This window comes from Gekko japonicus, unplaced genomic scaffold (assembly GCF_001447785.1).
Source record: "Gekko japonicus isolate JY-2015 unplaced genomic scaffold, Gekko_japonicus_V1.1 scaffold1963, whole genome shotgun sequence".
NCBI classification, from domain to species: domain Eukaryota; kingdom Metazoa; phylum Chordata; class Lepidosauria; order Squamata; family Gekkonidae; genus Gekko; species Gekko japonicus.
In genome coordinates, this window is record NW_015160276.1 from 261,985 (window position 1) to 271,901 (window position 9,917).

At 48.4% G+C, this 9,917-nt stretch overlaps 1 protein-coding gene across 1 annotated transcript in view; it reads right to left on the reverse strand.

The window, feature by feature from the left end:
• ASAP1 (ArfGAP with SH3 domain, ankyrin repeat and PH domain 1) overlaps positions 1 to 9,917 on the reverse strand; it is a 270,879-nt gene that overhangs the window by 248,795 nt on the left and 12,167 nt on the right. The gene's annotated exons all lie outside the window — the stretch shown is intronic.

Sequence of the window (9,917 nt, forward strand, 5' to 3'; positions counted from 1 at the left end):
TCTTCTTCTTCTTCTTCTTCTTCTTCTTCTTCTTCTTCTTCTTCTTCTTCTTCTTCTTCTTCTTCTTCTTCTTCTTCTTCTTCTTCTTCTTCTTCTTCTAAGCAGCCATTTTCTCTAGGAGAACTGATCCCTGTAGGCCAGAGGTTAGTTGTAAAAGGAGATCTCCAGGCCCCACCTGGAGGTTGTCATCCCTATCTGAAGCCCACCCACTCCAGGCTCCACCCCCCCCCCAATCTCCAGGGATTTCCCAACCCAGACTTGGCAACCTTCCTTGCAGACATCCAAAAACAACCCTTAGCTTCCATATGGCACATTATCCTTTTCTTAAAGACTGGGATCCGAGAGGGTGTTCTAATGCCACTTTAGTTGCTTTTATGGCTGAGAAGGAGAGATTCGAACTCAGAACGTTTTTGGTGTGTGGCTCTTTGCCATACGTCGTCTATAGTGAGCTGTCCTTTCGGTTCAAACTCAGAAGGTTGAGATTTGTGGCTCTTTGCCAGGTACCATCCTTAGCGAGCTGTCCTTTTGATTTCTCTTTTGCAGATATTCAAATAGCTCGCTTAAAAAGAAATGGCCCAGAGCGAGATGACTCATCGCATCCGTATGCCTGGAGAAATGTTTCAGGAGCTTCTTTGCCGGTATTTTGCTTTCCAGGAGAGCGCACCACCCCTGAGCTGGGTTTGTTACGCTTCGCCACATGGCTCTGCTAAAAGATTGGGTTACCGCCTTTGGCAGAGATCAACAGAGCACCTGCTGACCCATTCAATTATTCAAAGGAAATGTAACTGAGATATGCATCTTTTGCAATGCACAGATGGCCACGTTCCGCTGCAGTTGCTTTCATGGCGGTGCCCTCCCATATTTGGGCTGCTGTCTGCATGCACCTGCCTGTGTTTTTAGGTCATGCAAAGAGCACCACTGTGCAACTTCAAATGGAATTAGGGAGAAGGAGGAGGAGGAGGAGATTGGATTTATACCCTGCCCTTCAGTACCTGTGGGAGTCTCAGAGCAGCTTACAATCTCCGTTCCCTTCCACTCCCCACAACAGACACCCTGTGAGGTAGATGGGGCTGAGAGAGTTCTTTGGAGGACTGCTCTTGAGAGAACAGCTCTGAAATGACTTGTGACTGACCCAAGGTCACACCAGCAGCTGAAAGTGGAAGATTAGAATCCGCACTCCTAACTACTACACCAAACTGGCACTCAAGTGTGACCACACCTCCCTGATAGGATTGCCGGCTCCTGGCTTGGAAATTCCTGGAGATCTGGAAGTGGGGGTGGGGGCAGGGTTTTGGGGAGGGGAGGAAGCCTAATGCCCTGAAGTCCACCCTTCAAAGCAGTCACTTTCTCCAGGGGTACTGATCTCTTGGCCCTCTGGAGATCAGCTGTAATCCCATGACTTCTCCAGGCCCCACCTAGAGGTTGGGAAAGAGCAGGTAGAGAAAGAGGTACTTTTCTCCCTTTCTCACAATACAAGAACTCGTGGGCATTCAATGCAATTGCTGAGCGGTCAGGTTAGAACAGATAAAAGGAAGTACTTCTTCACCCAAAGAGTGATTAACACATGGAATTCACTGTCACAGGAAGTGGTGGCAGCTACAAGCATGGACATCTTCAAGAGGGAATTAGATAAGCATATGGAGCAGAGATTCATCAGTGGATATTAGCCACAAGGTATAGATAGGAACTCTCAGTCTGGGGCAAGTGATGCTCTGTCTTCTTGGTGCTTGGGGGGGGGGGGTCAACAGTGGGAGGGCTTCTAATGTCCTGGCCCCATTGGTGGACCTCCTGATGGCACCTGGTATTTTTGGCCACTGTGTGACACAGAGTGTTGGACTGGATGGGCCTTTGGCCTGATCCAACATTGCCGTCTCTTATGTTCTTATGTACCCCCCAATCATGATTTCCTTCAGGCTCCTGCTTATCCTACTCAGATCCAGCACAAACATTGCATAAAAGCAAATAAGTTTTCTTGTTCAGTTCTGAAGAAGGAGGAGGAGGAGGAAGAGGAAGAGGAGGAGATTGGATCTATACCCCATCCTTCACTACCCGAAGGAATCTCAGAGCGGCTCACAATCTCCCTTCCCTCCCCCTCCCCACAACAGACACCCTGTGAGGTAGGTGGGGCTGAGAGAGCTCTGAGAGAACTACTCCTGAGAGAACAGCTTTGAGAGAACTTGTGACTGACCCAAGGTCACACCAGCAGCTGGAGGAGTGGGGGATCAAATCCGGGTCTCCCAGATTAGAGTCCACGCTCCTAACCACTACACCAAACGGGCCCCAAGGGCGAGAAAGACCCCTGGAATTCGATCTCCTTGATCCACTTTCTTGGCATGTCACAGGAAGGAAGGATGAATCCTACCATTTCAGGCTAGGGTAGAGTTGCCAGCTGTGGGTTGGGAAATACCTGGAGATTTTGGGGGTGGAGCCTGAGGAGGGCGGGGTTTGGGGAGGGGAGGGACTTCAGTGGGGTATGATGCTAAAGAGTCCACCTTCCAACGCGGCCATTTTCTCCAGGCAGGATGATCTGTGTCACCCGGAGATCATTTGTAATCCCTGGAGATCTTCAGCTACCACCTGAAGTTTGGAGGTCCTAGACTAGGGTTTCCAAGCCTAGGGAGCATGTGGTTTTAGAGGGGGAAGGAGCTCGGTGGGGTATAATGGCATTCAGCCCATCTACTCGTGCAACCATTTCCTCCACAGGAACTGATCTCTGTCATCCATAGATCAGCTGCAATTCCAAGAGATCTCCAGACCACACGTGGACGTTGTAGAAACAACAGAGAGATCATGGGAAGGATGCAAACAATGAAGACAACAGCCATGATGTATAATGAAAATATATATTTAGACTGCTGTGTTGCAGTGAGTAGTATTTCATCAACAAGATGTACGCATCCACACTAACGGAATTTGCATATACTCCTGTTTCACATAACCACTTTATCTAAGTGTGCTGCGTGAATAACATTGGTTTAAAGGTAAAGGTAAAGGTTCCCTTGCTCGAAAGCCAGTCAAATCCGACTCTGGGTTTGCGATGCTCATCTCCGTTTCAAAGCCGAAGAGCCAGTGCTGTCCGAAGACGTTTTCATGGTCATGTGGCCGACATGACTAGACGCCAAGGCGCACGGAACATTGTTACCTTCCCACCGAAGTGGTACCTATTTATCTACTTGCAATGTCTTGCTTTCAAACTGCTAGGTTGGCAGGAGCTGGAACTAGAGACGGGAGCTCACCCTGTCATGCGGCATACTCGGGTCTCGAACTGCTGAACTACCGCCCTTCCACAGCCCGCAGTTCAGCGTCTTAACCACTTGAACCACCGCAGCTCCTTTGTTTTGGTTTACACATCAACAATTCTAATCTGTGAACGTTAACACAAAACATTATTCCCTCTTCAATGAAACAAATTCTTTACGTGCTCATTCCATTAGTGTGGATGCGTACATCTTGTTGATGAAATACTTCTCACTGCAACACAGACAGTCTAATATATATTTTCATTATACATCATGGCTGTTTTCTTCATTGTTTGCCCACATGGACGTTGGCAACCCGACTTCTGGCTAGCAGATGACATGGTGGTGGGGTGTGTGTCACATTTTAGATGCATAGATTTTTAAAATAAATAAACCACCTTCCTCTCAGTAGGAAACTAGCCATGTGGGAAGGGTTAGAATTCATCTCTCCGATGCCCTGGGTTTTTATTTGCAGAGAATTACAGAGGAAATACAGGCTTGAGAACACTTCTTTGGAACTTTGGATCCTGCCATCAGTGCCAAAATGCCTGCTTATCTTTTTTTTTTGCTATGGCAAAGCTGGGATATTAACTTCCAGGTGGGGTCGGGAGCAATGCTCCCTCTAAACTGTGGAGTCTTGTGAGCAAAAATGCTACTTTGTGAGGTACTGGCATTAAAGTTGCGAGCAAGCAATTTGGCTACTGCATGAATTATTTTGCTCTGGAGCCCTCCTTCCTGAGCTAAGACAAAAAAGGCATGAGCTGGAGGCTAAAAAACTATGAGCTAGCTCACACTATCTCATCTTAGAGGGAACACTGGTCTGGAGTTCCCCCAGAATTAGAGCTTGTCTCCATACTACAGAGGTCAGTTCCCCTGGAGAGAATGGATGCTTCAGAGGGTGGGCTCCATGACATTGTACCCCACTGAGGTCCCTGTCCTCCCCAGGCCCCACCCCCAAATCTGCAGGAGTTTCCCAACCTGGAGGTGGCAACCCTATCTCCCCGTCCCCACCCCGGTGGCCAGTGGGGATCTGGCAACTCCAAGCCAAGCTGTGTGTGGACTCGAACCAATACGAATCGCCCTCAGTATTTCAGCGTGGCGACTTGTTTTATCCGCTGTTGATATAGGCAAGAAGGGAAGGTTCTTCACTGGGGGGGGGGGAGAGACTGTTAAAAATAAAATTGAGATCCAGGGTATTAAGCCAGCCCATGGGAGCTCTCCTCCTGCAGAAAGTGCTTATTCATCCTTGCCAGCAGGAGCAAAGATACACGCCGATGGAGCAGCAGGTGCAGGAATGAATGATGGAGACGGTGCAGCATGTTGGCAAATGAGCGGAGGAGTTCTCGATGTCTGACGAAAGAGAGAACTAGCAGGGGGAAAGGAGAACGTAGGAAACGCTCCAGGCTCGGCAGTCGATGGGGGAAAGAGAAAAGTAACATTTGGAACCACGTCTGCGGCAGTCGTCCATTCTCCAAAGCACCCATCTTCTCCAGCAGAACTGATCTTGGTAATAGTGGGAGATCTCCAGGTGCAAACCAGATCCCCCCCCCCGGTAAAATGTGCACAGTTCCCAATATTATCGATGCACGCAGAATGGAACGTGAAACTAACAAGCCTGGAACACAGGCAATGAAAATGGATGAAACGGAAAAGCCTGACGATCGATATGTACACGGACAGAGAATACAAAGCAGGGCACGTTTGCACATCCTTATCGGGGGAACGACTCCCCAGAGGGTGAGGATGACAGCAGGGCTACCTCTTCAGGAACCCTGGGGGATCTTCCTTTTCCTCCACGGTGGCCTCTAGTGGGGTATGTGCTTCCCGGAAGGATCGTGGAGCCACGCTGAGAATTTGCAAGACCAATTTCTTGTGTTCCAGAGCATGATCCGAGACAGAGAAACATCTCTGTGTTTCTGGGATATCAGAAGTGGATCCAGACTACTTTTCACCACACTTAAAACAGGGCATCTGCCTTCACTCATGGGTCATTGGCAAAGGAAATGCCCTTGAATGGATAGAGGTATTTCATTCTGAACAGGGCACGGGTGGCTTGTCCATGCAGATAGATCAAGATGGGTAGCCCGTATTAGTCTGTCTGTAGCAGGAGGAGGGGAGCTGCAGTGGCTCAAGTGGTTAAGGCGCTGAACTGCAGGGGGTGGAAGGTCGGTAGTTCAGCAGTTCGAGACCCGAGTGTGCTGCATGACGGAGTGAGCTTGTCTCCATACTACTCTCTAGTTCCAGCTCTATGCCAACCTAGCAGAAATTGCAAGTAGATAAATAGGTAGCACTTCAGTGGGAAGGTAGCAGCATTCTGTGTGCCTTGGTGTTTAGTCATGCCGGCCACATGACCACGGAAATGTCTTCGGACAGCGTTGGCTCTTTGGCTTTGAAACGGAGATGAGCACTGGAACCCTAGAGTTGGATTCGACTGGCTTTCGAGCAAGGGAACCTTTAGCAGGAGGAAGAGGAGGAGAGGAGGAGGAGGAGGAGGAGGAGGAGGGGATTGGATTTATAGAAGAAAAAGAGGAGGAGGAGGAAGAGGAGGAGATGATTGGATTTATATCGAGCCTTTCACTACCTAGAGGAGTCTCCGAGTGGTTTACAATCTCCTTTCCCTTCCCTACAACAAACGCCCCGTGAGGCAGGTGGGGCTGAGAGAGCTCTTTCGAGAACTGCCCTTGAGAGAAGAGCTCTGAAAGAACTGGTAACTGACCCAAGGCCACACCAGCAGCTGCATGTGGAGGAGAGGGGAAGCAAACCCGGTTCTCCCAGATGAGAGTCTGCACTTATAACCACTACACCAAACTCCAAAGACTCCAGTAGCACCTTAAAGACTAACAAAATGTGTGGCAGGGGATGAGCTTTTGGAGTCACTGCTCTCCTCTTCAGCTACAGTTCATGCAGTGGCAGTGGGCAGAGATAGCGTATCTTTAGGCTTAAAATAGGATTAGGGCCATAGGTGAGGACGGTCACTGGATGTGGGGTGTGTGTGTGTGTGCCCAGCCTAGTCATTAGGGTCAGATACCTTAAGGAGGTGGTCCCAAGCGGTGTTCCCTCTAAGCTGTGCACGCAAGCAGCTGCTCATTAACCCGGGAAGCCCCACTCAGCCGCAATCTGGAGCCACACAGGGTCTTGCACGGTCCATCGCCCATTTCAAGATTACAGCAGTTCTATTTGGCTCAGGATGTGAACTGCTCCACTTAGTAAAGGTAAAGGTTCCCTTGCTCGAAAGCCAGTCGAATCCGACTCTAGGGTTGCGGTGCTCATCTCTGTTTCAAAGCCGAAGAGCCAGCGCTGTCCGAAGACATTTCCGTGGTCATGTGGCCGGCATGACTAAACATCAAGGCGCACAGAACGCTGTTACCTTCCCACCAAAGTGGTACCTATTTATCTACTTGCAATTTCTTGCTAGGTTGGCTCCACTCGGTAGGGGAGAAGAAATAGAGGGAACATTAGCCAAGGAGGTGGGCATCTCTAGACTGAAAGGGAGGACAGAACTGTGGGAAGAGAGGGAAACCAGGGAGTGGTTTTAAATTCCTTGGAGGGCGGAGGGTGGGAACTTTGGGGGGAGAACCTCTCCAGTATGGAGTGTAATGGGACTGACAGACATCAATTTGTTGCGCTGAATAACTATGGGGAAGTCTTGTCTTGGGGGGGGGGAGAGAATGGAGCCCTGGGCAACACCCAGTCTGTTAGGGGCTGTCATCCCTGCAAGTGCCACGGCCAACTACCCCAACCAAGGCCCCGGTAGGGCTGCTAACCTCAGGGCGGTAGTCAATAACAAAAAACAACCGTGCTGTTGTATTATGAAAATATCTTTAGGCGTCAGTTCTGCAGTGAATATACTTCTTCATCACATTATGAAAACATACGCGGACACACGACGGAAAATGCATATAAACCGTTTCACATCATAGCTTTTTCAGAGTGTGCTGCGTGGACAAGTGTGTCAATCCAATCTGAGCTATCCTTATTGCTCCATTACTTATGCAACTTGACCCTAACTAGCCCTTCCTGGCATCTAATACCCACCCCCTTCCTACCAATATGTGAGGCTTGAGGAAAACTGTTTCAGTGTATCTGAAGAAGGGAGCATGCACACAAAAGCTTATACCCAGAATTAAACTTTGTTGGTCGTAAAGGTGCCACTGGACTCAAACTTTGTTCTGTTGATTCAGAGACCAACATGGTGACCCACCTGAATCTGAAAGCATAAGTGTAGACTGTGTGAGGTGGCTTCAGAAGAAGAACCTGCGGCTTATTAGAAGAGCATTTGTTTAAAATATTAGGCCTGGAGAAGACCCTTGCCTGAGACCTTGGATCTCCACTTTAGATAATACCAAACTAGTTGTCCCAACAGGAGGGGCTGCAGTGGTTCGAGTGGTTAAGACGCTAAAGTGCAGACCGGAAGGTTGGTAGTTCAGCAGTTTGAGACCTGGGTGCCGCATGACGGAGTGAGCTCCCGTCTCTGGTCCCAGCGCCTGCCATCCTAGCAGTTTGAAAGCAAGAAATTGCAAATAGATAAATAGGTACTGCTTCGGTGGGAAGGCATCTAGTCATGCCGGTCACATGACCACAGAAACATCTTTGGACAGCACTGGCTCTTCGGCTTGGAAATGGAGATGAGCACCGCATCCCTAGAGTCGGATTCGGCTGGCTTTCGAGCAAGGGAAACCTTTACCTTTACTAGTTGTCCCAATAGCCTTTATTATGACCTATGGATGGTTTTCACCTTGGAGCCCCTGCCTATCTTCCTGCAACAGGGCCTGCCTGTTGCCATGACTATAGCACTGAGTCATTTAACACGATGATCTGTTGAACAGTCGCCCCAGGATCCCAGCCAAAAAGTGGGCTATAAATTACAGAAATCAGAAACAACAGCAACATATGATTCAGAGCACAGAGCCGTCTGTGCTGTAAAAAACTCAAAAATTGGCGTGGCTGACTTTGCACTGGGGAGGCAGAGCAGAAAGTGTGGGATAAATCTCCATGAACTCTGCCTGTAGTAACTCGTAGAAAAGAGCAAGAGTCCAATAGCGCCTTAAAGACGAAAAAAACCTTGTGGCAGGGGATGAGCTTTCATGAGTTACTGCGACAGCTAGAGTCTAAGGAAGTGAGCCGTGACTCACAAAAGCTCACGCCCTGCCACAAATTTCATTAGTCTTAAACTGCCCCTGGACTCTTGCTCTATTCTACTGCTACAGACAGACGAACACAGCTACTCGTCTTGATCTATCTCCATTCAGAGGTGGTTCGCCATTGCCCGCCTCTGTGTCATGACTCTGGACTTCCTTGATGGTCTCCCATCCAGAGACTAACCAAATCCTACCCTGCTTAGCTTCTGAGATCTGATGAGATCTGGCTAATCTGGGCCATCCAGGGCAGGGTGTACTGGTCCAGTCCTCCCAGGAAGCAAGTGCTGGAACTCAGCAGGGCAGTCCAAAGGCAGAGATGAAAGAGAGAGAGAGAGAGAGAGAGAGCAACCAAAGTCCAGTCCAAAACCAGGGGTTACAGAGAGCAGGTTAACGAAGTCCAGTCTAGGGTCCATGGTTCCAAAGTTCGAGTTTCAGCAAGGTCAGTGGCTCAGTAGCAAAGTGTACCAGTTGCGTCCACAAACAGCTGCTTCCCTTGGCTAATTTTATAGCTAAGGTCTTAATGAGCCATGCTTACAACTGATTACTTTGCAGCTGTCCCACAACTACTCATCTATCTCCTCAGTTGACAGTTGGCGACAGGCCAGGAGATGCGCGCTCTTTCTCCTTGACTGCAACTCTACATGCTGCTGACAGTGCCGGCGCTACATGGGTGTGAGGGAGCCAGGTGGGCTGGGAGTTGCCTCTGCAGGCTTGTTTCCTGATTCAGAGCTGCAGGGTGTTGGCGCTGTGAGTTATATTCAGGTGGTAACTTGATATCTTGTTGCTCATATGCTGGCTCAAGACCAGCTATAGTCAAGTCTGAGGAATCCTCGCTGTCACTGATCACAGGCTAATAACAAAACAATGCAGCACACAATACAAAATGGCAAGTGACAGCAAAACAACTGTGTGCTGAAATACCCGCAAGAGTAAATATACCAAAAGAGACTTCAGCAAAGTGAAACACATATTTAATCAGCAATAAATCTGTACATAAAATCCATCATAGGAAATATAGAAGTCTACAGAATGCATCAAGTCCAAAGTAGATATCCAACACTTTTCCTAGGTAGTATGCAGTGTTTCAGACTTCTGGTCCTTCCTCAGGAACAAAGAGCCACAATAGAAAGTCTCATTCCAATTTCTTTACAAGACAATATTGTTCAGTTTATTTATGGGCCAGGTCTCCTAAGCTTGAAAGTGCACCTCTCATAACTCATAACTCATAAGGTAACTCATAAAGCAGGCCTAGCAGGCTGAATACTCTGAGGCATTTTTGGTCCTCTTCTACATAGTAGCAACCTTGAGAGGTGCACTTTCAAGCTTAGGAAAAGTGTTGGATATCTACTTTGGACTTGATGCATTCTGTAGACTTCTATATTTCCTATGATGGATTTTATGTACAGATTTATTGCTGATTAAATATGTGTTTCACTTTGCTGAAGTCTCTTTTGGTATATTTACTCTTGCGGGTATTTCAGCACACAGTTGTTTTGCTGTCACTTGCCATTTTGTATTGTGTGCTGCATTGTTTTGTTAT